This window comes from Anomaloglossus baeobatrachus, chromosome 4 (genome assembly GCF_048569485.1).
Source record: "Anomaloglossus baeobatrachus isolate aAnoBae1 chromosome 4, aAnoBae1.hap1, whole genome shotgun sequence".
NCBI lineage: Eukaryota > Metazoa > Chordata > Amphibia > Anura > Aromobatidae > Anomaloglossus > Anomaloglossus baeobatrachus.
Window position 1 is genome coordinate 651,333,102 of NC_134356.1, and position 22,629 is coordinate 651,355,730.

The window sequence follows — 22,629 nt, forward strand, 5'->3', positions numbered from 1 at the left end:
TGCCATGACCCGGATTCGAACCGGGGTTGCTGCGGCCACAACGCAGAGTACTCACCACTATACGATCATGGCAACTTTCTCGAGCCAGATAGGAGTCGAACCTACAATCTTCTGATCCGTAGTCAGATGCGTTATCCATTGCGCCACTGGCCCTGTTGGAGAAGCACCTCTACTTTCGCACCACTACTTTCGCACCACATCGATAAAGCAAAGGAAAAGCTGCAGCAGGAGGTTATTGCGAAACGTGCCTTTGTTGTTTTCTTACCAATCCAATCAGAAAAATAGGCAAATATTTCTGTCCAATCTCGATTTTGTGTTTCAGATGGAATAAATTTGTATCATCTGGAATTTATGTCTGAGGTTTCAATTTTTCTCACTTTTTCTGACCAGGCAAAATCATTTTTTACAGATAGTAACCATCGAAAGCAAGAGTACCACAAGTCAAACACAAAATGAAATGTTTGCCTCTTTTCTGATTGCTGCAAAGTATCCAAAACCAACTTTAAAGCTGTGTGAAGAAACCACAAAATGCCATGACCCGGATTCGAACCGGGGTTGCTGCGGCCACAACGCAGAGTACTCACCACTATACGATCATGGCAACTTTCTCGAGCCAGATAGGAGTCGAACCTACAATCTTCTGATCCGTAGTCAGATGCGTTATCCATTGCGCCACTGGCCCTGTTGGAGAAGCACCTCTACTTTCGCACCACTACTTTCGCACCACATCGATAAAGCAAAGGAAAAGCTGCAGCAGGAGGTTATTGCGAAACGTGCCTTTGTTGTTTTCTTACCAATCCAATCAGAAAAATAGGCAAATATTTCTGTCCAATCTCGATTTTGTGTTTCAGATGGAATAAATTTGTATCATCTGGAATTTATGTCTGAGGTTTCAATTTTTCTCACTTTTTCTGACCAGGCAAAATCATTTTTTACAGATAGTAACCATCGAAAGCAAGAGTACCACAAGTCAAACACAAAATGAAATGTTTGCCTCTTTTCTGATTGCTGCAAAGTATCCAAAACCAACTTTAAAGCTGTGTGAAGAAACCACAAAATGCCATGACCCGGATTCGAACCGGGGTTGCTGCGGCCACAACGCAGAGTACTCACCACTATACGATCATGGCAACTTTCTCGAGCCAGATAGGAGTCGAACCTACAATCTTCTGATCCGTAGTCAGATGCGTTATCCATTGCGCCACTGGCCCTGTTGGAGAAGCACCTCTACTTTCGCACCACTACTTTCGCACCACATCGATAAAGCAAAGGAAAAGCTGCAGCAGGAGGTTATTGCGAAACGTGCCTTTGTTGTTTTCTTACCAATCCAATCAGAAAAATAGGCAAATATTTCTGTCCAATCTCGATTTTGTGTTTCAGATGGAATAAATTTGTATCATCTGGAATTTATGTCTGAGGTTTCAATTTTTCTCACTTTTTCTGACCAGGCAAAATCATTTTTTACAGATAGTAACCATCGAAAGCAAGAGTACCACAAGTCAAACACAAAATGAAATGTTTGCCTCTTTTCTGATTGCTGCAAAGTATCCAAAACCAACTTTAAAGCTGTGTGAAGAAACCACAAAATGCCATGACCCGGATTCGAACCGGGGTTGCTGCGGCCACAACGCAGAGTACTCACCACTATACGATCATGGCAACTTTCTCGAGCCAGATAGGAGTCGAACCTACAATCTTCTGATCCGTAGTCAGATGCGTTATCCATTGCGCCACTGGCCCTGTTGGAGAAGCACCTCTACTTTCGCACCACTACTTTCGCACCACATCGATAAAGCAAAGGAAAAGCTGCAGCAGGAGGTTATTGCGAAACGTGCCTTTGTTGTTTTCTTACCAATCCAATCAGAAAAATAGGCAAATATTTCTGTCCAATCTCGATTTTGTGTTTCAGATGGAATAAATTTGTATCATCTGGAATTTATGTCTGAGGTTTCAATTTTTCTCACTTTTTCTGACCAGGCAAAATCATTTTTTACAGATAGTAACCATCGAAAGCAAGAGTACCACAAGTCAAACACAAAATGAAATGTTTGCCTCTTTTCTGATTGCTGCAAAGTATCCAAAACCAACTTTAAAGCTGTGTGAAGAAACCACAAAATGCCATGACCCGGATTCGAACCGGGGTTGCTGCGGCCACAACGCAGAGTACTCACCACTATACGATCATGGCAACTTTCTCGAGCCAGATAGGAGTCGCACCTACAATCTTCTGATCCGTAGTCAGATGCGTTATCCATTGCGCCACTGGCCCTGTTGGAGAAGCACCTCTACTTTCGCACCACTACTTTCGCACCACATCGATAAAGCAAAGGAAAAGCTGCAGCAGGAGGTTATTGCGAAACGTGCCTTTGTTGTTTTCTTACCAATCCAATCAGAAAAATAGGCAAATATTTCTGTCCAATCTCGATTTTGTGTTTCAGATGGAATAAATTTGTATCATCTGGAATTTATGTCTGAGGTTTCAATTTTTCTCACTTTTTCTGACCAGGCAAAATCATTTTTTACAGATAGTAACCATCGAAAGCAAGAGTACCACAAGTCAAACACAAAATGAAATGTTTGCCTCTTTTCTGATTGCTGCAAAGTATCCAAAACCAACTTTAAAGCTGTGTGAAGAAACCACAAAATGCCATGACCCGGATTCGAACCGGGTTTCCTGCGGCCACAACGCAGAGTACTCACCACTATACGATCATGGCAACTTTCTCGAGCCAGATAGGAGTCGAACCTACAATCTTCTGATCCGTAGTCAGATGCGTTATCCATTGCGCCACTGGCCCTGTTGGAGAAGCACCTCTACTTTCGCACCACTACTTTCGCACCACATCGATAAAGCAAAGGAAAAGCTGCAGCAGGAGGTTATTGCGAAACGTGCCTTTGTTGTTTTCTTACCAATCCAATCAGAAAAATAGGCAAATATTTCTGTCCAATCTCGATTTTGTGTTTCAGATGGAATAAATTTGTATCATCTGGAATTTATGTCTGAGGTTTCAATTTTTCTCACTTTTTCTGACCAGGCAAAATCATTTTTTACAGATAGTAACCATCGAAAGCAAGAGTACCACAAGTCAAACACAAAATGAAATGTTTGCCTCTTTTCTGATTGCTGCAAAGTATCCAAAACCAACTTTAAAGCTGTGTGAAGAAACCACAAAATGCCATGACCCGGATTCGAACCGGGGTTGCTGCGGCCACAACGCAGAGTACTCACCACTATACGATCATGGCAACTTTCTCGAGCCAGATAGGAGTCGAACCTACAATCTTCTGATCCGTAGTCAGATGCGTTATCCATTGCGCCACTGGCCCTGTTGGAGAAGCACCTCTACTTTCGCACCACTACTTTCGCACCACATCGATAAAGCAAAGGAAAAGCTGCAGCAGGAGGTTATTGCGAAACGTGCCTTTGTTGTTTTCTTACCAATCCAATCAGAAAAATAGGCAAATATTTCTGTCCAATCTCGATTTTGTGTTTCAGATGGAATAAATTTGCATCATCTGGAATTTATGTCTGAGGTTTCAATTTTTCTCACTTTTTCTGACCAGGCAAAATCATTTTTTACAGATAGTAACCATCGAAAGCAAGAGTACCACAAGTCAAACACAAAATGAAATGTTTGCCTCTTTTCTGATTGCTGCAAAGTATCCAAAACCAACTTTAAAGCTGTGTGAAGAAACCACAAAATGCCATGACCCGGATTCGAACCGGGGTTGCTGCGGCCACAACGCAGAGTACTCACCACTATACGATCATGGCAACTTTCTCGAGCCAGATAGGAGTCGAACCTACAATCTTCTGATCCGTAGTCAGATGCGTTATCCATTGCGCCACTGGCCCTGTTGGAGAAGCACCTCTACTTTCGCACCACTACTTTCGCACCACATCGATAAAGCAAAGGAAAAGCTGCAGCAGGAGGTTATTGCGAAACGTGCCTTTGTTGTTTTCTTACCAATCCAATCAGAAAAATAGGCAAATATTTCTGTCCAATCTCGATTTTGTGTTTCAGATGGAATAAATTTGTATCATCTGGAATTTATGTCTGAGGTTTCAATTTTTCTCACTTTTTCTGACCAGGCAAAATCATTTTTTACAGATAGTAACCATCGAAAGCAAGAGTACCACAAGTCAAACACAAAATGAAATGTTTGCCTCTTTTCTGATTGCTGCAAAGTATCCAAAACCAACTTTAAAGCTGTGTGAAGAAACCACAAAATGCCATGACCCGGATTCGAACCAGGGTTGCTGCGGCCACAACGCAGAGTACTCACCACTATACGATCATGGCAACTTTCTCGAGCCAGATAGGAGTCGAACCTACAATCTTCTGATCCGTAGTCAGATGCGTTATCCATTGCGCCACTGGCCCTGTTGGAGAAGCACCTCTACTTTCGCACCACTACTTTCGCACCACATCGATAAAGCAAAGGAAAAGCTGCAGCAGGAGGTTATTGCGAAACGTGCCTTTGTTGTTTTCTTACCAATCCAATCAGAAAAATAGGCAAATATTTCTGTCCAATCTCGATTTTGTGTTTCAGATGGAATAAATTTGTATCATCTGGAATTTATGTCTGAGGTTTCAATTTTTCTCACTTTTTCTGACCAGGCAAAATCATTTTTTACAGATAGTAACCATCGAAAGCAAGAGTACCACAAGTCAAACACAAAATGAAATGTTTGCCTCTTTTCTGATTGCTGCAAAGTATCCAAAACCAACTTTAAAGCTGTGTGAAGAAACCACAAAATGCCATGACCCGGATTCGAACCGGGGTTGCTGCGGCCACAACGCAGAGTACTCACCACTATACGATCATGGCAACTTTCTCGAGCCAGATAGGAGTCGCACCTACAATCTTCTGATCCGTAGTCAGATGCGTTATCCATTGCGCCACTGGCCCTGTTGGAGAAGCACCTCTACTTTCGCACCACTACTTTCGCACCACATCGATAAAGCAAAGGAAAAGCTGCAGCAGGAGGTTATTGCGAAACGTGCCTTTGTTGTTTTCTTACCAATCCAATCAGAAAAATAGGCAAATATTTCTGTCCAATCTCGATTTTGTGTTTCAGATGGAATAAATTTGTATCATCTGGAATTTATGTCTGAGGTTTCAATTTTTCTCACTTTTTCTGACCAGGCAAAATCATTTTTTACAGATAGTAACCATCGAAAGCAAGAGTACCACAAGTCAAACACAAAATGAAATGTTTGCCTCTTTTCTGATTGCTGCAAAGTATCCAAAACCAACTTTAAAGCTGTGTGAAGAAACCACAAAATGCCATGACCCGGATTCGAACCGGGTTTCCTGCGGCCACAACGCAGAGTACTCACCACTATACGATCATGGCAACTTTCTCGAGCCAGATAGGAGTCGAACCTACAATCTTCTGATCCGTAGTCAGATGCGTTATCCATTGCGCCACTGGCCCTGTTGGAGAAGCACCTCTACTTTCGCACCACTACTTTCGCACCACATCGATAAAGCAAAGGAAAAGCTGCAGCAGGAGGTTATTGCGAAACGTGCCTTTGTTGTTTTCTTACCAATCCAATCAGAAAAATAGGCAAATATTTCTGTCCAATCTCGATTTTGTGTTTCAGATGGAATAAATTTGTATCATCTGGAATTTATGTCTGAGGTTTCAATTTTTCTCACTTTTTCTGACCAGGCAAAATCATTTTTTACAGATAGTAACCATCGAAAGCAAGAGTACCACAAGTCAAACACAAAATGAAATGTTTGCCTCTTTTCTGATTGCTGCAAAGTATCCAAAACCAACTTTAAAGCTGTGTGAAGAAACCACAAAATGCCATGACCCGGATTCGAACCGGGGTTGCTGCGGCCACAACGCAGAGTACTCACCACTATACGATCATGGCAACTTTCTCGAGCCAGATAGGAGTCGAACCTACAATCTTCTGATCCGTAGTCAGATGCGTTATCCATTGCGCCACTGGCCCTGTTGGAGAAGCACCTCTACTTTCGCACCACTACTTTCGCACCACATCGATAAAGCAAAGGAAAAGCTGCAGCAGGAGGTTATTGCGAAACGTGCCTTTGTTGTTTTCTTACCAATCCAATCAGAAAAATAGGCAAATATTTCTGTCCAATCTCGATTTTGTGTTTCAGATGGAATAAATTTGCATCATCTGGAATTTATGTCTGAGGTTTCAATTTTTCTCACTTTTTCTGACCAGGCAAAATCATTTTTTACAGATAGTAACCATCGAAAGCAAGAGTACCACAAGTCAAACACAAAATGAAATGTTTGCCTCTTTTCTGATTGCTGCAAAGTATCCAAAACCAACTTTAAAGCTGTGTGAAGAAACCACAAAATGCCATGACCCGGATTCGAACCGGGGTTGCTGCGGCCACAACGCAGAGTACTCACCACTATACGATCATGGCAACTTTCTCGAGCCAGATAGGAGTCGAACCTACAATCTTCTGATCTGTAGTCAGATGCGTTATCCATTGCGCCACTGGCCCTGTTGGAGAAGCACCTCTACTTTCGCACCACTACTTTCGCACCACATCGATAAAGCAAAGGAAAAGCTGCAGCAGGAGGTTATTGCGAAACGTGCCTTTGTTGTTTTCTTACCAATCCAATCAGAAAAATAGGCAAATATTTCTGTCCAATCTCGATTTTGTGTTTCAGATGGAATAAATTTGTATCATCTGGAATTTATGTCTGAGGTTTCAATTTTTCTCACTTTTTCTGACCAGGCAAAATCATTTTTTACAGATAGTAACCATCGAAAGCAAGAGTACCACAAGTCAAACACAAAATGAAATGTTTGCCTCTTTTCTGATTGCTGCAAAGTATCCAAAACCAACTTTAAAGCTGTGTGAAGAAACCACAAAATGCCATGACCCGGATTCGAACCGGGGTTGCTGCGGCCACAACGCAGAGTACTCACCACTATACGATCATGGCAACTTTCTCGAGCCAGATAGGAGTCGAACCTACAATCTTCTGATCTGTAGTCAGATGCGTTATCCATTGCTCCACTGGCCCTGTTGGAGAAGCTCCTCTACTTTCGCACCACTACTTTCGCACCACATCGATAAAGCAAAGGAAAAGCTGCAGCAGGAGGTTATTGCGAAACGTGCCTTTGTTGTTTTCTTACCAATCCAATCAGAAAAATAGGCAAATATTTCTGTCCAATCTCGATTTTGTGTTTCAGATGGAATAAATTTGTATCATCTGGAATTTATGTCTGAAGTTTCAATTTTTCTCACTTTTTCTGACCAGGCAAAATCATTTTTTACAGATAGTAACCATCGAAAGCAAGAGTACCACAAGTCAAACACAAAATGAAATGTTTGCCTCTTTTCTGATTGCTGCAAAGTATCCAAAACCAACTTTAAAGCTGTGTGAAGAAACCACAAAATGCCATGACCCGGTTTCGAACCGCGGTTGCTGCGGCCACAACGCAGAGTACTCAGCACTATACGATCATGGCAACTTTCTCGAGCCAGATAGGAGTCGAACCTACAATCTTCTGATCCGTAGTCAGATGCGTTATCCATTGCGCCACTGGCCCTGTTGGAGAAGCACCTCTACTTTCGCACCACTACTTTCGCACCACATCGATAAAGCAAAAGAAAAGCTGCAGCAGGAGGTTATTGCGAAACGTGCCTTTGTTGTTTTCTTACCAATCCAATCAGAAAAATAGGCAAATATTTCTGTCCAATCTCGATTTTGTGTTTCAGATGGAATAAATTTGTATCATCTGGAATTTATGTCTGAGGTTTCAATTTTTCTCACTTTTTCTGACCAGGCAAAATCATTTTTTACAGATAGTAACCATCGAAAGCAAGAGTACCACAAGTCAAACACAAAATGAAATGTTTGCCTCTTTTCTGATTGCTGCAAAGTATCCAAAACCAACTTTAAAGCTGTGTGAAGAAACCACAAAATGCCATGACCCGGATTCGAACCGGGGTTGCTGCGGCCACAACGCAGAGTACTCACCACTATACGATCATGGCAACTTTCTCGAGCCAGATAGGAGTCGAACCTACAATCTTCTGATCCGTAGTCAGATGCGTTATCCATTGCGCCACTGGCCCTGTTGGAGAAGCACCTCTACTTTCGCACCACTACTTTCGCACCACATCGATAAAGCAAAGGAAAAGCTGCAGCAGGAGGTTATTGCGAAACGTGCCTTTGTTGTTTTCTTACCAATCCAATCAGAAAAATAGGCAAATATTTCTGTCCAATCTCGATTTTGTGTTTCAGATGGAATAAATTTGTATCATCTGGAATTTATGTCTGAGGTTTCAATTTTTCTCACTTTTTCTGACCAGGCAAAATCATTTTTTACAGATAGTAACCATCGAAAGCAAGAGTACCACAAGTCAAACACAAAATGAAATGTTTGCCTCTTTTCTGATTGCTGCAAAGTATCCAAAACCAACTTTAAAGCTGTGTGAAGAAACCACAAAATGCCATGACCCGGATTCGAACCGGGGTTGCTGCGGCCACAACGCAGAGTACTCACCACTATACGATCATGGCAACTTTCTCGAGCCAGATAGGAGTCGAACCTACAATCTTCTGATCTGTAGTCAGATGCGTTATCCATTGCTCCACTGGCCCTGTTGGAGAAGCTCCTCTACTTTCGCACCACTACTTTCGCACCACATCGATAAAGCAAAGGAAAAGCTGCAGCAGGAGGTTATTGCGAAACGTGCCTTTGTTGTTTTCTTACCAATCCAATCAGAAAAATAGGCAAATATTTCTGTCCAATCTCGATTTTGTGTTTCAGATGGAATAAATTTGTATCATCTGGAATTTATGTCTGAAGTTTCAATTTTTCTCACTTTTTCTGACCAGGCAAAATCATTTTTTACAGATAGTAACCATCGAAAGCAAGAGTACCACAAGTCAAACACAAAATGAAATGTTTGCCTCTTTTCTGATTGCTGCAAAGTATCCAAAACCAACTTTAAAGCTGTGTGAAGAAACCACAAAATGCCATGACCCGGTTTCGAACCGCGGTTGCTGCGGCCACAACGCAGAGTACTCAGCACTATACGATCATGGCAACTTTCTCGAGCCAGATAGGAGTCGAACCTACAATCTTCTGATCCGTAGTCAGATGCGTTATCCATTGCGCCACTGGCCCTGTTGGAGAAGCACCTCTACTTTCGCACCACTACTTTCGCACCACATCGATAAAGCAAAAGAAAAGCTGCAGCAGGAGGTTATTGCGAAACGTGCCTTTGTTGTTTTCTTACCAATCCAATCAGAAAAATAGGCAAATATTTCTGTCCAATCTCGATTTTGTGTTTCAGATGGAATAAATTTGTATCATCTGGAATTTATGTCTGAGGTTTCAATTTTTCTCACTTTTTCTGACCAGGCAAAATCATTTTTTACAGATAGTAACCATCGAAAGCAAGAGTACCACAAGTCAAACACAAAATGAAATGTTTGCCTCTTTTCTGATTGCTGCAAAGTATCCAAAACCAACTTTAAAGCTGTGTGAAGAAACCACAAAATGCCATGACCCGGATTCGAACCGGGGTTGCTGCGGCCACAACGCAGAGTACTCACCACTATACGATCATGGCAACTTTCTCGAGCCAGATAGGAGTCGAACCTACAATCTTCTGATCCGTAGTCAGATGCGTTATCCATTGCGCCACTGGCCCTGTTGGAGAAGCACCTCTACTTTCGCACCACTACTTTCGCACCACATCGATAAAGCAAAGGAAAAGCTGCAGCAGGAGGTTATTGCGAAACGTGCCTTTGTTGTTTTCTTACCAATCCAATCAGAAAAATAGGCAAATATTTCTGTCCAATCTCGATTTTGTGTTTCAGATGGAATAAATTTGTATCATCTGGAATTTATGTCTGAGGTTTCAATTTTTCTCACTTTTTCTGACCAGGCAAAATCATTTTTTACAGATAGTAACCATCGAAAGCAAGAGTACCACAAGTCAAACACAAAATGAAATGTTTGCCTCTTTTCTGATTGCTGCAAAGTATCCAAAACCAACTTTAAAGCTGTGTGAAGAAACCACAAAATGCCATGACCCGGATTCGAACCGGGGTTGCTGCGGCCACAACGCAGAGTACTCACCACTATACGATCATGGCAACTTTCTCGAGCCAGATAGGAGTCGCACCTACAATCTTCTGATCCGTAGTCAGATGCGTTATCCATTGCGCCACTGGCCCTGTTGGAGAAGCACCTCTACTTTCGCACCACTACTTTCGCACCACATCGATAAAGCAAAGGAAAAGCTGCAGCAGGAAGTTATTGCGAAACGTGCCTTTGTTGTTTTCTTACCAATCCAATCAGAAAAATAGGCAAATATTTCTGTCCAATCTCGATTTTGTGTTTCAGATGGAATAAATTTGTATCATCTGGAATTTATGTCTGAGGTTTCAATTTTTCTCACTTTTTCTGACCAGGCAAAATCATTTTTTACAGATAGTAACCATCGAAAGCAAGAGTACCACAAGTCAAACACAAAATGAAATATTTGCCTCTTTTCTGATTGCTGCAAAGTATCCAAAACCAACTTTAAAGCTGTGTGAAGAAACCACAAAATGCCATGACCCGGATTCGAACCGGGTTTCCTGCGGCCACAACGCAGAGTACTCACCACTATACGATCATGGCAACTTTCTCGAGCCAGATAGGAGTCGAACCTACAATCTTCTGATCCGTAGTCAGATGCGTTATCCATTGCGCCACTGGCCCTGTTGGAGAAGCACCTCTACTTTCGCACCACTACTTTCGCACCACATCGATAAAGCAAAGGAAAAGCTGCAGCAGGAGGTTATTGCGAAACGTGCCTTTGTTGTTTTCTTACCAATCCAATCAGAAAAATAGGCAAATATTTCTGTCCAATCTCGATTTTGTGTTTCAGATGGAATAAATTTGTATCATCTGGAATTTATGTCTGAGGTTTCAATTTTTCTCACTTTTTCTGACCAGGCAAAATCATTTTTTACAGATAGTAACCATCGAAAGCAAGAGTACCACAAGTCAAACACAAAATGAAATGTTTGCCTCTTTTCTGATTGCTGCAAAGTATCCAAAACCAACTTTAAAGCTGTGTGAAGAAACCACAAAATGCCATGACCCGGATTCGAACCGGGGTTGCTGCAGCCACAACGCAGAGTACTCACCACTATACGATCATGGCAACTTTCTCGAGCCAGATAGGAGTCGAACCTACAATCTTCTGATCCGTAGTCAGATGCGTTATCCATTGCGCCACTGGCCCTGTTGGAGAAGCACCTCTACTTTCGCACCACTACTTTCGCACCACATCGATAAAGCAAAGGAAAAGCTGCAGCAGGAGGTTATTGCGAAACGTGCCTTTGTTGTTTTCTTACCAATCCAATCAGAAAAATAGGCAAATATTTCTGTCCAATCTCGATTTTGTGTTTCAGATGGAATAAATTTGTATCATCTGGAATTTATGTCTGAGGTTTCAATTTTTCTCACTTTTTCTGACCAGGCAAAATCATTTTTTACAGATAGTAACCATCGAAAGCAAGAGTACCACAAGTCAAACACAAAATGAAATGTTTGCCTCTTTTCTGATTGCTGCAAAGTATCCAAAACCAACTTTAAAGCTGTGTGAAGAAACCACAAAATGCCATGACCCGGATTCGAACCGGGGTTGCTGCGGCCACAACGCAGAGTACTCACCACTATACGATCATGGCAACTTTCTCGAGCCAGATAGGAGTCGCACCTACAATCTTCTGATCCGTAGTCAGATGCGTTATCCATTGCGCCACTGGCCCTGTTGGAGAAGCACCTCTACTTTCGCACCACTACTTTCGCACCACATCGATAAAGCAAAGGAAAAGCTGCAGCAGGAAGTTATTGCGAAACGTGCCTTTGTTGTTTTCTTACCAATCCAATCAGAAAAATAGGCAAATATTTCTGTCCAATCTCGATTTTGTGTTTCAGATGGAATAAATTTGTATCATCTGGAATTTATGTCTGAGGTTTCAATTTTTCTCACTTTTTCTGACCAGGCAAAATCATTTTTTACAGATAGTAACCATCGAAAGCAAGAGTACCACAAGTCAAACACAAAATGAAATATTTGCCTCTTTTCTGATTGCTGCAAAGTATCCAAAACCAACTTTAAAGCTGTGTGAAGAAACCACAAAATGCCATGACCCGGATTCGAACCGGGTTTCCTGCGGCCACAACGCAGAGTACTCACCACTATACGATCATGGCAACTTTCTCGAGCCAGATAGGAGTCGAACCTACAATCTTCTGATCCGTAGTCAGATGCGTTATCCATTGCGCCACTGGCCCTGTTGGAGAAGCACCTCTACTTTCGCACCACTACTTTCGCACCACATCGATAAAGCAAAGGAAAAGCTGCAGCAGGAGGTTATTGCGAAACGTGCCTTTGTTGTTTTCTTACCAATCCAATCAGAAAAATAGGCAAATATTTCTGTCCAATCTCGATTTTGTGTTTCAGATGGAATAAATTTGTATCATCTGGAATTTATGTCTGAGGTTTCAATTTTTCTCACTTTTTCTGACCAGGCAAAATCATTTTTTACAGATAGTAACCATCGAAAGCAAGAGTACCACAAGTCAAACACAAAATGAAATGTTTGCCTCTTTTCTGATTGCTGCAAAGTATCCAAAACCAACTTTAAAGCTGTGTGAAGAAACCACAAAATGCCATGACCCGGATTCGAACCGGGGTTGCTGCGGCCACAACGCAGAGTACTCACCACTATACGATCATGGCAACTTTCTCGAGCCAGATAGGAGTCGAACCTACAATCTTCTGATCCGTAGTCAGATGCGTTATCCATTGCGCCACTGGCCCTGTTGGAGAAGCACCTCTACTTTCGCACCACTACTTTCGCACCACATCGATAAAGCAAAGGAAAAGCTGCAGCAGGAGGTTATTGCGAAACGTGCCTTTGTTGTTTTCTTACCAATCCAATCAGAAAAATAGGCAAATATTTCTGTCCAATCTCGATTTTGTGTTTCAGATGGAATAAATTTGCATCATCTGGAATTTATGTCTGAGGTTTCAATTTTTCTCACTTTTTCTGACCAGGCAAAATCATTTTTTACAGATAGTAACCATCGAAAGCAAGAGTACCACAAGTCAAACACAAAATGAAATGTTTGCCTCTTTTCTGATTGCTGCAAAGTATCCAAAACCAACTTTAAAGCTGTGTGAAGAAACCACAAAATGCCATGACCCGGATTCGAACCGGGGTTGCTGCGGCCACAACGCAGAGTACTCACCACTATACGATCATGGCAACTTTCTCGAGCCAGATAGGAGTCGAACCTACAATCTTCTGATCCGTAGTCAGATGCGTTATCCATTGCGCCACTGGCCCTGTTGGAGAAGCACCTCTACTTTCGCACCACTACTTTCGCACCACATCGATAAAGCAAAGGAAAAGCTGCAGCAGGAGGTTATTGCGAAACGTGCCTTTGTTGTTTTCTTACCAATCCAATCAGAAAAATAGGCAAATATTTCTGTCCAATCTCGATTTTGTGTTTCAGATGGAATAAATTTGTATCATCTGGAATTTATGTCTGAGGTTTCAATTTTTCTCACTTTTTCTGACCAGGCAAAATCATTTTTTACAGATAGTAACCATCGAAAGCAAGAGTACCACAAGTCAAACACAAAATGAAATGTTTGCCTCTTTTCTGATTGCTGCAAAGTATCCAAAACCAACTTTAAAGCTGTGTGAAGAAACCACAAAATGCCATGACCCGGATTCGAACCGGGGTTGCTGCGGCCACAACGCAGAGTACTCACCACTATACGATCATGGCAACTTTCTCGAGCCAGATAGGAGTCGAACCTACAATCTTCTGATCCGTAGTCAGATGCGTTATCCATTGCACCACTGGCCCTGTTGGAGAAGCACCTCTACTTTCGCACCACTACTTTCGCACCACATCGATAAAGCAAAGGAAAAGCTGCAGCAGGAGGTTATTGCGAAACGTGCCTTTGTTGTTTTCTTACCAATCCAATCAGAAAAATAGGCAAATATTTCTGTCCAATCTCGATTTTGTGTTTCAGATGGAATAAATTTGTATCATCTGGAATTTATGTCTGAGGTTTCAATTTTTCTCACTTTTTCTGACCAGGCAAAATCATTTTTTACAGATAGTAACCATCGAAAGCAAGAGTACCACAAGTCAAACACAAAATGAAATGTTTGCCTCTTTTCTGATTGCTGCAAAGTATCCAAAACCAACTTTAAAGCTGTGTGAAGAAACCACAAAATGCCATGACCCGGATTCGAACCGGGGTTGCTGCGGCCACAACGCAGAGTACTCAGCACTATACGATCATGGCAACTTTCTCGAGCCAGATAGGAGTCGAACCTACAATCTTCTGATCCGTAGTCAGATGCGTTATCCATTGCGCCACTGGCCCTGTTGGAGAAGCACCTCTACTTTCTCACCACTACTTTCGCACCACATCGATAAAGCAAAGGAAAAGCTGCAGCAGGAGGTTATTGCGAAACGTGCCTTTGTTGTTTTCTTACCAATCCAATCAGAAAAATAGGCAAATATTTCTGTCCAATCTCGATTTTGTGTTTCAGATGGAATAAATTTGCATCATCTGGAATTTATGTCTGAGGTTTCAATTTTTCTCACTTTTTCTGACCAGGCAAAATCATTTTTTACAGATAGTAACCATCGAAAGCAAGAGTACCACAAGTCAAACACAAAATGAAATGTTTGCCTCTTTTCTGATTGCTGCAAAGTATCCAAAACCAACTTTAAAGCTGTGTGAAGAAACCACAAAATGCCATGACCCGGATTCGAACCGGGGTTGCTGCGGCCACAACGCAGAGTACTCACCACTATACGATCATGGCAACTTTCTCGAGCCAGATAGGAGTCGAACCTACAATCTTCTGATCCGTAGTCAGATGCGTTATCCATTGCGCCACTGGCCCTGTTGGAGAAGCACCTCTACTTTCGCACCACTACTTTCGCACCACATCGATAAAGCAAAGGAAAAGCTGCAGCAGGAGGTTATTGCGAAACGTGCCTTTGTTGTTTTCTTACCAATCCAATCAGAAAAATAGGCAAATATTTCTGTCCAATCTCGATTTTGTGTTTCAGATGGAATAAATTTGTATCATCTGGAATTTATGTCTGAGGTTTCAATTTTTCTCACTTTTTCTGACCAGGCAAAATCATTTTTTACAGATAGTAACCATCGAAAGCAAGAGTACCACAAGTCAAACACAAAATGAAATGTTTGCCTCTTTTCTGATTGCTGCAAAGTATCCAAAACCAACTTTAAAGCTGTGTGAAGAAACCACAAAATGCCATGACCCGGATTCGAACCGGGGTTGCTGCGGCCACAACGCAGAGTACTCACCACTATACGATCATGGCAACTTTCTCGAGCCAGATAGGAGTCGAACCTACAATCTTCTGATCCGTAGTCAGATGCGTTATCCATTGCGCCACTGGCCCTGTTGGAGAAGCACCTCTACTTTCGCACCACTACTTTCGCACCACATCGATAAAGCAAAGGAAAAGCTGCAGCAGGAGGTTATTGCGAAACGTGCCTTTGTTGTTTTCTTACCAATCCAATCAGAAAAATAGGCAAATATTTCTGTCCAATCTCGATTTTGTGTTTCAGATGGAATAAATTTGTATCATCTGGAATTTATGTCTGAGGTTTCAATTTTTCTCACTTTTTCTGACCAGGCAAAATCATTTTTTACAGATAGTAACCATCGAAAGCAAGAGTACCACAAGTCAAACACAAAATGAAATGTTTGCCTCTTTTCTGATTGCTGCAAAGTATCCAAAACCAACTTTAAAGCTGTGTGAAGAAACCACAAAATGCCATGACCCGGATTCGAACCGGGGTTGCTGCGGCCACAACGCAGAGTACTCACCACTATACGATCATGGCAACTTTCTCGAGCCAGATAGGAGTCGAACCTACAATCTTCTGATCCGTAGTCAGATGCGTTATCCATTGCGCCACTGGCCCTGTTGGAGAAGCACCTCTACTTTCGCACCACTACTTTCGCACCACATCGATAAAGCAAAGGAAAAGCTGCAGCAGGAGGTTATTGCGAAACGTGCCTTTGTTGTTTTCTTACCAATCCAATCAGAAAAATAGGCAAATATTTCTGTCCAATCTCGATTTTGTGTTTCAGATGGAATAAATTTGTATCATCTGGAATTTATGTCTGAGATTTCAATTTTTCTCACTTTTTCTGACCAGGCAAAATCATTTTTTACAGATAGTAACCATCGAAAGCAAGAGTACCACAAGTCAAACACAAAATGAAATGTTTGCCTCTTTTCTGATTGCTGCAAAGTATCCAAAACCAACTTTAAAGCTGTGTGAAGAAACCACAAAATGCCATGACCCGGATTCGAACCGGGGTTGCTGCGGCCACAACGCAGAGTACTCACCACTATACGATCATGGCAACTTTCTCGAGCCAGATAGGAGTCGAACCTACAATCTTCTGATCCGTAGTCAGATGCGTTATCCATTGCGCCACTGGCCCTGTTGGAGAAGCACCTCTACTTTCGCACCACTACTTTCGCACCACATCGATAAAGCAAAGGAAAAGCTGCAGCATGAGGTTATTGCGAAACGTGCCTTTGTTGTTTTCTTACCAATCCAATCAGAAAAATAGGCAAATATTTCTGTCCAATCTCGATTTTGTGTTTCAGATGGAATAAATTTGTATCATCTGGAATTTATGTCTGAGGTTTCAATTTTTCTCACTTTTTCTGACCAGGCAAAATCATTTTTTACAGATAGTAACCATCGAAAGCAAGAGTACCACAAGTCAAACACAAAATGAAATGTTTGCCTCTTTTCTGATTGCTGCAAAGTATCCAAAACCAACTTTAAAGCTGTGTGAAGAAACCACAAAATGCCATGACCCGGATTCGAACCGGGGTTGCTGCGGCCACAACGCAGAGTACTCACCACTATACGATCATGGCAACTTTCTCGAGCCAGATAGGAGTCGAACCTACAATCTTCTGATCCGTAGTCAGATGCGTTATCCATTGCGCCACTGGCCCTGTTGGAGAAGCACCTCTACTTTCGCACCACTACTTTCGCACCACATCGATAAAGCAAAGGAAAAGCTGCAGCATGAGGTTATTGCGAAACGTGCCTTTGTTGTTTTCTTACCAATCCAATCAGAAAAATAGGCAAATATTTCTGTCCAATCTCGATTTTGTGTTTCAGATGGAATAAATTTGTATCATCTGGAATTTATGTCTGAGGTTTCAATTTTTCTCACTTTTTCTGACCAGGCAAAATCATTTTTTACAGATAGTAACCATCGAAAGCAAGAGTACCACAAGTCAAACACAAAATGAAATGTTTGCCTCTTTTCTGATTGCTGCAAAGTATCCAAAACCAACTTTAAAGCTGTGTGAAGAAACCACAAAATGCCATGACCCGGATTCGAACCGGGGTTGCTGCGGCCACAACGCAGAGTACTCACCACTATACGATCATGGCAACTTTCTCGAGCCAGATAGGAGTCGAACCTACAATCTTCTGATCCGTAGTCAGATGCGTTATCCATTGCGCCACTGGCCCTGTTGGAGAAGCACCTCTACTTTCGCACCACTACTTTCGCACCACATCGATAAAGCAAAGGAAAAGCTGCAGCAGGAGGTTATTGCGAAACGTGCCTTTGTTGTTTTCTTACCAATCCAATCAGAAAAATAGGCAAATATTTCTGTCCAATCTCGATTTTGTGTTTCAGATGGAATAAATTTGTATCATCTGGAATTTATGTCTGAGGTTTCAATTTTTCTCACTTTTTCTGACCAGGCAAAATCATTTTTTACAGATAGTAACCATCGAAAGCAAGAGTACCACAAGTCAAACACAAAATGAAATGTTTGCCTCTTTTCTGATTGCTGCAAAGTATCCAAAACCAACTTTAAAGCTGTGTGAAGAAACCACAAAATGCCATGACCCGGATTCGAACCGGGGTTGCTGCGGCCACAACGCAGAGTACTCACCACTATACGATCATGGCAACTTTCTCGAGCCAGATAGGAGTCGAACCTACAATCTTCTGATCCGTAGTCAGATGCGTTATCCATTGCGCCACTGGCCCTGTTGGAGAAGCACCTCTACTTTCGCACCACTACTTTCGCACCACATCGATAAAGCAAAGGAAAAGCTGCAGCAGGAGGTTATTGCGAAACGTGCCTTTGTTGTTTTCTTACCAATCCAATCAGAAAAATAGGCAAATATTTCTGTCCAATCTCGATTTTGTGTTTCAGATGGAATAAATTTGTATCATCTGGAATTTATGTCTGAGGTTTCAATTTTTCTCACTTTTTCTGACCAGGCAAAATCATTTTTTACAGATAGTAACCATCGAAAGCAAGAGTACCACAAGTCAAACACAAAATGAAATGTTTGCCTCTTTTCTGATTGCTGCAAAGTATCCAAAACCAACTTTAAAGCTGTGTGAAGAAACCACAAAATGCCATGACCCGGATTCGAACCGGGGTTGCTGCGGCCACAACGCAGAGTACTCACCACTATACGATCATGGCAACTTTCTCGAGCCAGATAGGAGTCGAACCTACAATCTTCTGATCCGTAGTCAGATGCGTTATCCATTGCGCCACTGGCCCTGTTGGAGAAGCACCTCTACTTTCGCACCACTACTTTCGCACCACATCGATAAAGCAAAGGAAAAGCTGCAGCAGGAGGTTATTGCGAAACGTGCCTTTGTTGTTTTCTTACCAATCCAATCAGAAAAATAGGCAAATATTTCTGTCCAATCTCGATTTTGTGTTTCAGATGGAATAAATTTGTATCATCTGGAATTTATGTCTGAGGTTTCAATTTTTCTCACTTTTTCTGACCAGGCAAAATCATTTTTTACAGATAGTAACCATCGAAAGCAAGAGTACCACAAGTCAAACACAAAATGAAATGTTTGCCTCTTTTCTGATTGCTGCAAAGTATCCAAAACCAACTTTAAAGCTGTGTGAAGAAACCACAAAATGCCATGACCCGGATTCGAACCGGGGTTGCTGCGGCCACAACGCAGAGTACTCACCACTATACGATCATGGCAACTTTCTCGAGCCAGATAGGAGTCGAACCTACAATCTTCTGATCCGTAGTCAGATGCGTTATCCATTGCGCCACTGGCCCTGTTGGAGAAGCACCTCTACTTTCGCACCACTACTTTCGCACCACATCGATAAAGCAAAGGAAAAGCTGCAGCAGGAGGTTATTGCGAAACGTGCCTTTGTTGTTTTCTTACCAATCCAATCAGAAAAATAGGCAAATATTTCTGTCCAATCTCGATTTTGTGTTTCAGATGGAATAAATTTGTATCATCTGGAATTTATGTCTGAGATTTCAATTTTTCTCACTTTTTCTGACCAGGCAAAATCATTTTTTACAGATAGTAACCATCGAAAGCAAGAGTACCACAAGTCAAACACAAAATGAAATGTTTGCCTCTTTTCTGATTGCTGCAAAGTATCCAAAACCAACTTTAAAGCTGTGTGAAGAAACCACAAAATGCCATGACCCGGATTCGAACCGGGGTTGCTGCGGCCACAACGCAGAGTACTCACCACTATACGATCATGGCAACTTTCTCGAGCCAGATAGGAGTCGAACCTACAATCTTCTGATCCGTAGTCAGATGCGTTATCCATTGCGCCACTGGCCCTGTTGGAGAAGCACCTCTACTTTCGCACCACTACTTTCGCACCACATCGATAAAGCAAAGGAAAAGCTGCAGCATGAGGTTATTGCGAAACGTGCCTTTGTTGTTTTCTTACCAATCCAATCAGAAAAATAGGCAAATATTTCTGTCCAATCTCGATTTTGTGTTTCAGATGGAATAAATTTGTATCATCTGGAATTTATGTCTGAGGTTTCAATTTTTCTCACTTTTTCTGACCAGGCAAAATCATTTTTTACAGATAGTAACCATCGAAAGCAAGAGTACCACAAGTCAAACACAAAATGAAATGTTTGCCTCTTTTCTGATTGCTGCAAAGTATCCAAAACCAACTTTAAAGCTGTGTGAAGAAACCACAAAATGCCATGACCCGGATTCGAACCGGGGTTGCTGCGGCCACAACGCAGAGTACTCACCACTATACGATCATGGCAACTTTCTCGAGCCAGATAGGAGTCGAACCTACAATCTTCTGATCCGTAGTCAGATGCGTTATCCATTGCGCCACTGGCCCTGTTGGAGAAGCACCTCTACTTTCGCACCACTACTTTCGCACCACATCGATAAAGCAAAGGAAAAGCTGCAGCAGGAGGTTATTGCGAAACGTGCCTTTGTTGTTTTCTTACCAATCCAATCAGAAAAATAGGCAAATATTTCTGTCCAATCTCGATTTTGTGTTTCAGATGGAATAAATTTGTATCATCTGGAATTTATGTCTGAGGTTTCAATTTTTCTCACTTTTTCTGACCAGGCAAAATCATTTTTTACAGATAGTAACCATCGAAAGCAAGAGTACCACAAGTCAAACACAAAATGAAATGTTTGCCTCTTTTCTGATTGCTGCAAAGTATCCAAAACCAACTTTAAAGCTGTGTGAAGAAACCACAAAATGCCATGACCCGGATTCGAACCGGGGTTGCTGCGGCCACAACGCAGAGTACTCACCACTATACGATCATGGCAACTTTCTCGAGCCAGATAGGAGTCGAACCTACAATCTTCTGATCCGTAGTCAGATGCGTTATCCATTGCGCCACTGGCCCTGTTGGAGAAGCACCTCTACTTTCGCACCACTACTTTCGCACCACATCGATAAAGCAAAGGAAAAGCTGCAGCAGGAGGTTATTGCGAAACGTGCCTTTGTTGTTTTCTTACCAATCCAATCAGAAAAATAGGCAAATATTTCTGTCCAATCTCGATTTTGTGTTTCAGATGGAATAAATTTGTATCATCTGGAATTTATGTCTGAGGTTTCAATTTTTCTCACTTTTTCTGACCAGGCAAAATCATTTTTTACAGATAGTAACCATCGAAAGCAAGAGTACCACAAGTCAAACACAAAATGAAATGTTTGCCTCTTTTCTGATTGCTGCAAAGTATCCAAAACCAACTTTAAAGCTGTGTGAAGAAACCACAAAATGCCATGACCCGGATTCGAACCGGGGTTGCTGCGGCCACAACGCAGAGTACTCACCACTATACGATCATGGCAACTTTCTCGAGCCAGATAGGAGTCGAACCTACAATCTTCTGATCCGTAGTCAGATGCGTTATCCATTGCGCCACTGGCCCTGTTGGAGAAGCACCTCTACTTTCGCACCACTACTTTCGCACCACATCGATAAAGCAAAGGAAAAGCTGCAGCAGGAGGTTATTGCGAAACGTGCCTTTGTTGTTTTCTTACCAATCCAATCAGAAAAATAGGCAAATATTTCTGTCCAATCTCGATTTTGTGTTTCAGATGGAATAAATTTGTATCATCTGGAATTTATGTCTGAGGTTTCAATTTTTCTCACTTTTTCTGACCAGGCAAAATCATTTTTTACAGATAGTAACCATCGAAAGCAAGAGTACCACAAGTCAAACACAAAATGAAATGTTTGCCTCTTTTCTGATTGCTGCAAAGTATCCAAAACCAACTTTAAAGCTGTGTGAAGAAACCACAAAATGCCATGACCCGGATTCGAACCGGGGTTGCTGCGGCCACAACGCAGAGTACTCACCACTATACGATCATGGCAACTTTCTCGAGCCAGATAGGAGTCGAACCTACAATCTTCTGATCCGTAGTCAGATGCGTTATCCATTGCGCCACTGGCCCTGTTGGAGAAGCACCTCTACTTTCGCACCACTACTTTCGCACCACATCGATAAAGCAAAGGAAAAGCTGCAGCAGGAGGTTATTGCGAAACGTGCCTTTGTTGTTTTCTTACCAATCCAATCAGAAAAATAGGCAAATATTTCTGTCCAATCTCGATTTTGTGTTTCAGATGGAATAAATTTGTATCATCTGGAATTTATGTCTGAGATTTCAATTTTTCTCACTTTTTCTGACCAGGCAAAATCATTTTTTACAGATAGTAACCATCGAAAGCAAGAGTACCACAAGTCAAACACAAAATGAAATGTTTGCCTCTTTTCTGATTGCTGCAAAGTATCCAAAACCAACTTTAAAGCTGTGTGAAGAAACCACAAAATGCCATGACCCGGATTCGAACCGGGGTTGCTGCGGCCACAACGCAGAGTACTCACCACTATACGATCATGGCAACTTTCTCGAGCCAGATAGGAGTCGAACCTACAATCTTCTGATCCGTAGTCAGATGCGTTATCCATTGCGCCACTGGCCCTGTTGGAGAAGCACCTCTACTTTCGCACCACTACTTTCGCACCACATCGATAAAGCAAAGGAAAAGCTGCAGCATGAGGTTATTGCGAAACGTGCCTTTGTTGTTTTCTTACCAATCCAATCAGAAAAATAGGCAAATATTTCTGTCCAATCTCGATTTTGTGTTTCAGATGGAATAAATTTGTATCATCTGGAATTTATGTCTGAGGTTTCAATTTTTCTCACTTTTTCTGACCAGGCAAAATCATTTTTTACAGAT

At 41.9% G+C, this 22,629-nt stretch overlaps 72 non-coding genes across 72 annotated transcripts; all 72 read right to left on the bottom strand.

Annotated features, from left to right (window-relative positions):
• Positions 1–72, bottom strand: TRNAH-GUG (transfer RNA histidin (anticodon GUG)). Its single transcript has one exon. It is a non-coding gene; the product is annotated as a tRNA-His (tRNA).
• An 8-nt stretch (positions 73–80) lies between these two features.
• On the bottom strand, positions 81–153 carry TRNAR-ACG (transfer RNA arginine (anticodon ACG)). The gene has a single exon. It is a non-coding gene; the product is annotated as a tRNA-Arg (tRNA).
• A 376-nt stretch (positions 154–529) lies between these two features.
• On the bottom strand, positions 530–601 carry TRNAH-GUG (transfer RNA histidin (anticodon GUG)). Its single transcript has one exon. It is a non-coding gene; the product is annotated as a tRNA-His (tRNA).
• An 8-nt stretch (positions 602–609) lies between these two features.
• On the bottom strand, positions 610–682 carry TRNAR-ACG (transfer RNA arginine (anticodon ACG)). Its single transcript has one exon. It is a non-coding gene; the product is annotated as a tRNA-Arg (tRNA).
• A 376-nt stretch (positions 683–1,058) lies between these two features.
• Positions 1,059–1,130, bottom strand: TRNAH-GUG (transfer RNA histidin (anticodon GUG)). The gene has a single exon. It is a non-coding gene; the product is annotated as a tRNA-His (tRNA).
• An 8-nt stretch (positions 1,131–1,138) lies between these two features.
• Positions 1,139–1,211, bottom strand: TRNAR-ACG (transfer RNA arginine (anticodon ACG)). Its single transcript has one exon. It is a non-coding gene; the product is annotated as a tRNA-Arg (tRNA).
• Positions 1,212–1,587: 376 nt separating this feature from the next.
• Positions 1,588–1,659, bottom strand: TRNAH-GUG (transfer RNA histidin (anticodon GUG)). Its single transcript has one exon. It is a non-coding gene; the product is annotated as a tRNA-His (tRNA).
• Positions 1,660–1,667: 8 nt separating this feature from the next.
• TRNAR-ACG (transfer RNA arginine (anticodon ACG)) lies at positions 1,668–1,740 on the bottom strand. The gene has a single exon. It is a non-coding gene; the product is annotated as a tRNA-Arg (tRNA).
• Positions 1,741–2,116: 376 nt separating this feature from the next.
• Positions 2,117–2,188, bottom strand: TRNAH-GUG (transfer RNA histidin (anticodon GUG)). The gene has a single exon. It is a non-coding gene; the product is annotated as a tRNA-His (tRNA).
• Positions 2,189–2,725: 537 nt separating this feature from the next.
• On the bottom strand, positions 2,726–2,798 carry TRNAR-ACG (transfer RNA arginine (anticodon ACG)). The gene has a single exon. It is a non-coding gene; the product is annotated as a tRNA-Arg (tRNA).
• A 376-nt stretch (positions 2,799–3,174) lies between these two features.
• On the bottom strand, positions 3,175–3,246 carry TRNAH-GUG (transfer RNA histidin (anticodon GUG)). The gene has a single exon. It is a non-coding gene; the product is annotated as a tRNA-His (tRNA).
• An 8-nt stretch (positions 3,247–3,254) lies between these two features.
• TRNAR-ACG (transfer RNA arginine (anticodon ACG)) lies at positions 3,255–3,327 on the bottom strand. Its single transcript has one exon. It is a non-coding gene; the product is annotated as a tRNA-Arg (tRNA).
• Positions 3,328–3,703: 376 nt separating this feature from the next.
• Positions 3,704–3,775, bottom strand: TRNAH-GUG (transfer RNA histidin (anticodon GUG)). The gene has a single exon. It is a non-coding gene; the product is annotated as a tRNA-His (tRNA).
• An 8-nt stretch (positions 3,776–3,783) lies between these two features.
• On the bottom strand, positions 3,784–3,856 carry TRNAR-ACG (transfer RNA arginine (anticodon ACG)). The gene has a single exon. It is a non-coding gene; the product is annotated as a tRNA-Arg (tRNA).
• A 376-nt stretch (positions 3,857–4,232) lies between these two features.
• Positions 4,233–4,304, bottom strand: TRNAH-GUG (transfer RNA histidin (anticodon GUG)). Its single transcript has one exon. It is a non-coding gene; the product is annotated as a tRNA-His (tRNA).
• An 8-nt stretch (positions 4,305–4,312) lies between these two features.
• On the bottom strand, positions 4,313–4,385 carry TRNAR-ACG (transfer RNA arginine (anticodon ACG)). The gene has a single exon. It is a non-coding gene; the product is annotated as a tRNA-Arg (tRNA).
• Positions 4,386–4,761: 376 nt separating this feature from the next.
• Positions 4,762–4,833, bottom strand: TRNAH-GUG (transfer RNA histidin (anticodon GUG)). Its single transcript has one exon. It is a non-coding gene; the product is annotated as a tRNA-His (tRNA).
• Positions 4,834–5,370: 537 nt separating this feature from the next.
• On the bottom strand, positions 5,371–5,443 carry TRNAR-ACG (transfer RNA arginine (anticodon ACG)). Its single transcript has one exon. It is a non-coding gene; the product is annotated as a tRNA-Arg (tRNA).
• Positions 5,444–5,819: 376 nt separating this feature from the next.
• Positions 5,820–5,891, bottom strand: TRNAH-GUG (transfer RNA histidin (anticodon GUG)). Its single transcript has one exon. It is a non-coding gene; the product is annotated as a tRNA-His (tRNA).
• Positions 5,892–5,899: 8 nt separating this feature from the next.
• TRNAR-ACG (transfer RNA arginine (anticodon ACG)) lies at positions 5,900–5,972 on the bottom strand. Its single transcript has one exon. It is a non-coding gene; the product is annotated as a tRNA-Arg (tRNA).
• Positions 5,973–6,348: 376 nt separating this feature from the next.
• Positions 6,349–6,420, bottom strand: TRNAH-GUG (transfer RNA histidin (anticodon GUG)). The gene has a single exon. It is a non-coding gene; the product is annotated as a tRNA-His (tRNA).
• Positions 6,421–6,428: 8 nt separating this feature from the next.
• Positions 6,429–6,501, bottom strand: TRNAC-ACA (transfer RNA cysteine (anticodon ACA)). The gene has a single exon. It is a non-coding gene; the product is annotated as a tRNA-Cys (tRNA).
• A 376-nt stretch (positions 6,502–6,877) lies between these two features.
• Positions 6,878–6,949, bottom strand: TRNAH-GUG (transfer RNA histidin (anticodon GUG)). Its single transcript has one exon. It is a non-coding gene; the product is annotated as a tRNA-His (tRNA).
• A 537-nt stretch (positions 6,950–7,486) lies between these two features.
• On the bottom strand, positions 7,487–7,559 carry TRNAR-ACG (transfer RNA arginine (anticodon ACG)). Its single transcript has one exon. It is a non-coding gene; the product is annotated as a tRNA-Arg (tRNA).
• A 376-nt stretch (positions 7,560–7,935) lies between these two features.
• TRNAH-GUG (transfer RNA histidin (anticodon GUG)) lies at positions 7,936–8,007 on the bottom strand. Its single transcript has one exon. It is a non-coding gene; the product is annotated as a tRNA-His (tRNA).
• An 8-nt stretch (positions 8,008–8,015) lies between these two features.
• On the bottom strand, positions 8,016–8,088 carry TRNAR-ACG (transfer RNA arginine (anticodon ACG)). Its single transcript has one exon. It is a non-coding gene; the product is annotated as a tRNA-Arg (tRNA).
• A 376-nt stretch (positions 8,089–8,464) lies between these two features.
• On the bottom strand, positions 8,465–8,536 carry TRNAH-GUG (transfer RNA histidin (anticodon GUG)). Its single transcript has one exon. It is a non-coding gene; the product is annotated as a tRNA-His (tRNA).
• Positions 8,537–9,073: 537 nt separating this feature from the next.
• On the bottom strand, positions 9,074–9,146 carry TRNAR-ACG (transfer RNA arginine (anticodon ACG)). The gene has a single exon. It is a non-coding gene; the product is annotated as a tRNA-Arg (tRNA).
• Positions 9,147–9,522: 376 nt separating this feature from the next.
• TRNAH-GUG (transfer RNA histidin (anticodon GUG)) lies at positions 9,523–9,594 on the bottom strand. The gene has a single exon. It is a non-coding gene; the product is annotated as a tRNA-His (tRNA).
• Positions 9,595–9,602: 8 nt separating this feature from the next.
• TRNAR-ACG (transfer RNA arginine (anticodon ACG)) lies at positions 9,603–9,675 on the bottom strand. Its single transcript has one exon. It is a non-coding gene; the product is annotated as a tRNA-Arg (tRNA).
• A 376-nt stretch (positions 9,676–10,051) lies between these two features.
• TRNAH-GUG (transfer RNA histidin (anticodon GUG)) lies at positions 10,052–10,123 on the bottom strand. The gene has a single exon. It is a non-coding gene; the product is annotated as a tRNA-His (tRNA).
• A 537-nt stretch (positions 10,124–10,660) lies between these two features.
• On the bottom strand, positions 10,661–10,733 carry TRNAR-ACG (transfer RNA arginine (anticodon ACG)). The gene has a single exon. It is a non-coding gene; the product is annotated as a tRNA-Arg (tRNA).
• A 456-nt stretch (positions 10,734–11,189) lies between these two features.
• Positions 11,190–11,262, bottom strand: TRNAR-ACG (transfer RNA arginine (anticodon ACG)). Its single transcript has one exon. It is a non-coding gene; the product is annotated as a tRNA-Arg (tRNA).
• Positions 11,263–11,638: 376 nt separating this feature from the next.
• Positions 11,639–11,710, bottom strand: TRNAH-GUG (transfer RNA histidin (anticodon GUG)). The gene has a single exon. It is a non-coding gene; the product is annotated as a tRNA-His (tRNA).
• A 537-nt stretch (positions 11,711–12,247) lies between these two features.
• On the bottom strand, positions 12,248–12,320 carry TRNAR-ACG (transfer RNA arginine (anticodon ACG)). The gene has a single exon. It is a non-coding gene; the product is annotated as a tRNA-Arg (tRNA).
• Positions 12,321–12,696: 376 nt separating this feature from the next.
• TRNAH-GUG (transfer RNA histidin (anticodon GUG)) lies at positions 12,697–12,768 on the bottom strand. Its single transcript has one exon. It is a non-coding gene; the product is annotated as a tRNA-His (tRNA).
• Positions 12,769–12,776: 8 nt separating this feature from the next.
• On the bottom strand, positions 12,777–12,849 carry TRNAR-ACG (transfer RNA arginine (anticodon ACG)). The gene has a single exon. It is a non-coding gene; the product is annotated as a tRNA-Arg (tRNA).
• A 376-nt stretch (positions 12,850–13,225) lies between these two features.
• Positions 13,226–13,297, bottom strand: TRNAH-GUG (transfer RNA histidin (anticodon GUG)). Its single transcript has one exon. It is a non-coding gene; the product is annotated as a tRNA-His (tRNA).
• Positions 13,298–13,305: 8 nt separating this feature from the next.
• TRNAR-ACG (transfer RNA arginine (anticodon ACG)) lies at positions 13,306–13,378 on the bottom strand. Its single transcript has one exon. It is a non-coding gene; the product is annotated as a tRNA-Arg (tRNA).
• A 376-nt stretch (positions 13,379–13,754) lies between these two features.
• TRNAH-GUG (transfer RNA histidin (anticodon GUG)) lies at positions 13,755–13,826 on the bottom strand. Its single transcript has one exon. It is a non-coding gene; the product is annotated as a tRNA-His (tRNA).
• Positions 13,827–13,834: 8 nt separating this feature from the next.
• On the bottom strand, positions 13,835–13,907 carry TRNAR-ACG (transfer RNA arginine (anticodon ACG)). Its single transcript has one exon. It is a non-coding gene; the product is annotated as a tRNA-Arg (tRNA).
• A 456-nt stretch (positions 13,908–14,363) lies between these two features.
• Positions 14,364–14,436, bottom strand: TRNAR-ACG (transfer RNA arginine (anticodon ACG)). The gene has a single exon. It is a non-coding gene; the product is annotated as a tRNA-Arg (tRNA).
• A 376-nt stretch (positions 14,437–14,812) lies between these two features.
• On the bottom strand, positions 14,813–14,884 carry TRNAH-GUG (transfer RNA histidin (anticodon GUG)). The gene has a single exon. It is a non-coding gene; the product is annotated as a tRNA-His (tRNA).
• Positions 14,885–14,892: 8 nt separating this feature from the next.
• On the bottom strand, positions 14,893–14,965 carry TRNAR-ACG (transfer RNA arginine (anticodon ACG)). The gene has a single exon. It is a non-coding gene; the product is annotated as a tRNA-Arg (tRNA).
• Positions 14,966–15,341: 376 nt separating this feature from the next.
• On the bottom strand, positions 15,342–15,413 carry TRNAH-GUG (transfer RNA histidin (anticodon GUG)). The gene has a single exon. It is a non-coding gene; the product is annotated as a tRNA-His (tRNA).
• An 8-nt stretch (positions 15,414–15,421) lies between these two features.
• TRNAR-ACG (transfer RNA arginine (anticodon ACG)) lies at positions 15,422–15,494 on the bottom strand. The gene has a single exon. It is a non-coding gene; the product is annotated as a tRNA-Arg (tRNA).
• A 376-nt stretch (positions 15,495–15,870) lies between these two features.
• TRNAH-GUG (transfer RNA histidin (anticodon GUG)) lies at positions 15,871–15,942 on the bottom strand. Its single transcript has one exon. It is a non-coding gene; the product is annotated as a tRNA-His (tRNA).
• Positions 15,943–15,950: 8 nt separating this feature from the next.
• Positions 15,951–16,023, bottom strand: TRNAR-ACG (transfer RNA arginine (anticodon ACG)). The gene has a single exon. It is a non-coding gene; the product is annotated as a tRNA-Arg (tRNA).
• A 376-nt stretch (positions 16,024–16,399) lies between these two features.
• TRNAH-GUG (transfer RNA histidin (anticodon GUG)) lies at positions 16,400–16,471 on the bottom strand. Its single transcript has one exon. It is a non-coding gene; the product is annotated as a tRNA-His (tRNA).
• An 8-nt stretch (positions 16,472–16,479) lies between these two features.
• Positions 16,480–16,552, bottom strand: TRNAR-ACG (transfer RNA arginine (anticodon ACG)). Its single transcript has one exon. It is a non-coding gene; the product is annotated as a tRNA-Arg (tRNA).
• A 376-nt stretch (positions 16,553–16,928) lies between these two features.
• On the bottom strand, positions 16,929–17,000 carry TRNAH-GUG (transfer RNA histidin (anticodon GUG)). Its single transcript has one exon. It is a non-coding gene; the product is annotated as a tRNA-His (tRNA).
• Positions 17,001–17,008: 8 nt separating this feature from the next.
• Positions 17,009–17,081, bottom strand: TRNAR-ACG (transfer RNA arginine (anticodon ACG)). Its single transcript has one exon. It is a non-coding gene; the product is annotated as a tRNA-Arg (tRNA).
• A 376-nt stretch (positions 17,082–17,457) lies between these two features.
• TRNAH-GUG (transfer RNA histidin (anticodon GUG)) lies at positions 17,458–17,529 on the bottom strand. The gene has a single exon. It is a non-coding gene; the product is annotated as a tRNA-His (tRNA).
• An 8-nt stretch (positions 17,530–17,537) lies between these two features.
• On the bottom strand, positions 17,538–17,610 carry TRNAR-ACG (transfer RNA arginine (anticodon ACG)). The gene has a single exon. It is a non-coding gene; the product is annotated as a tRNA-Arg (tRNA).
• Positions 17,611–17,986: 376 nt separating this feature from the next.
• On the bottom strand, positions 17,987–18,058 carry TRNAH-GUG (transfer RNA histidin (anticodon GUG)). Its single transcript has one exon. It is a non-coding gene; the product is annotated as a tRNA-His (tRNA).
• An 8-nt stretch (positions 18,059–18,066) lies between these two features.
• TRNAR-ACG (transfer RNA arginine (anticodon ACG)) lies at positions 18,067–18,139 on the bottom strand. The gene has a single exon. It is a non-coding gene; the product is annotated as a tRNA-Arg (tRNA).
• A 376-nt stretch (positions 18,140–18,515) lies between these two features.
• Positions 18,516–18,587, bottom strand: TRNAH-GUG (transfer RNA histidin (anticodon GUG)). The gene has a single exon. It is a non-coding gene; the product is annotated as a tRNA-His (tRNA).
• Positions 18,588–18,595: 8 nt separating this feature from the next.
• TRNAR-ACG (transfer RNA arginine (anticodon ACG)) lies at positions 18,596–18,668 on the bottom strand. Its single transcript has one exon. It is a non-coding gene; the product is annotated as a tRNA-Arg (tRNA).
• A 376-nt stretch (positions 18,669–19,044) lies between these two features.
• Positions 19,045–19,116, bottom strand: TRNAH-GUG (transfer RNA histidin (anticodon GUG)). The gene has a single exon. It is a non-coding gene; the product is annotated as a tRNA-His (tRNA).
• Positions 19,117–19,124: 8 nt separating this feature from the next.
• On the bottom strand, positions 19,125–19,197 carry TRNAR-ACG (transfer RNA arginine (anticodon ACG)). The gene has a single exon. It is a non-coding gene; the product is annotated as a tRNA-Arg (tRNA).
• A 376-nt stretch (positions 19,198–19,573) lies between these two features.
• TRNAH-GUG (transfer RNA histidin (anticodon GUG)) lies at positions 19,574–19,645 on the bottom strand. Its single transcript has one exon. It is a non-coding gene; the product is annotated as a tRNA-His (tRNA).
• Positions 19,646–19,653: 8 nt separating this feature from the next.
• Positions 19,654–19,726, bottom strand: TRNAR-ACG (transfer RNA arginine (anticodon ACG)). Its single transcript has one exon. It is a non-coding gene; the product is annotated as a tRNA-Arg (tRNA).
• Positions 19,727–20,102: 376 nt separating this feature from the next.
• On the bottom strand, positions 20,103–20,174 carry TRNAH-GUG (transfer RNA histidin (anticodon GUG)). Its single transcript has one exon. It is a non-coding gene; the product is annotated as a tRNA-His (tRNA).
• An 8-nt stretch (positions 20,175–20,182) lies between these two features.
• Positions 20,183–20,255, bottom strand: TRNAR-ACG (transfer RNA arginine (anticodon ACG)). The gene has a single exon. It is a non-coding gene; the product is annotated as a tRNA-Arg (tRNA).
• Positions 20,256–20,631: 376 nt separating this feature from the next.
• On the bottom strand, positions 20,632–20,703 carry TRNAH-GUG (transfer RNA histidin (anticodon GUG)). Its single transcript has one exon. It is a non-coding gene; the product is annotated as a tRNA-His (tRNA).
• An 8-nt stretch (positions 20,704–20,711) lies between these two features.
• TRNAR-ACG (transfer RNA arginine (anticodon ACG)) lies at positions 20,712–20,784 on the bottom strand. Its single transcript has one exon. It is a non-coding gene; the product is annotated as a tRNA-Arg (tRNA).
• A 376-nt stretch (positions 20,785–21,160) lies between these two features.
• TRNAH-GUG (transfer RNA histidin (anticodon GUG)) lies at positions 21,161–21,232 on the bottom strand. The gene has a single exon. It is a non-coding gene; the product is annotated as a tRNA-His (tRNA).
• An 8-nt stretch (positions 21,233–21,240) lies between these two features.
• On the bottom strand, positions 21,241–21,313 carry TRNAR-ACG (transfer RNA arginine (anticodon ACG)). Its single transcript has one exon. It is a non-coding gene; the product is annotated as a tRNA-Arg (tRNA).
• A 376-nt stretch (positions 21,314–21,689) lies between these two features.
• Positions 21,690–21,761, bottom strand: TRNAH-GUG (transfer RNA histidin (anticodon GUG)). The gene has a single exon. It is a non-coding gene; the product is annotated as a tRNA-His (tRNA).
• An 8-nt stretch (positions 21,762–21,769) lies between these two features.
• Positions 21,770–21,842, bottom strand: TRNAR-ACG (transfer RNA arginine (anticodon ACG)). Its single transcript has one exon. It is a non-coding gene; the product is annotated as a tRNA-Arg (tRNA).
• Positions 21,843–22,218: 376 nt separating this feature from the next.
• TRNAH-GUG (transfer RNA histidin (anticodon GUG)) lies at positions 22,219–22,290 on the bottom strand. The gene has a single exon. It is a non-coding gene; the product is annotated as a tRNA-His (tRNA).
• An 8-nt stretch (positions 22,291–22,298) lies between these two features.
• TRNAR-ACG (transfer RNA arginine (anticodon ACG)) lies at positions 22,299–22,371 on the bottom strand. Its single transcript has one exon. It is a non-coding gene; the product is annotated as a tRNA-Arg (tRNA).
• Positions 22,372–22,629: the final 258 nt, after the last annotated feature.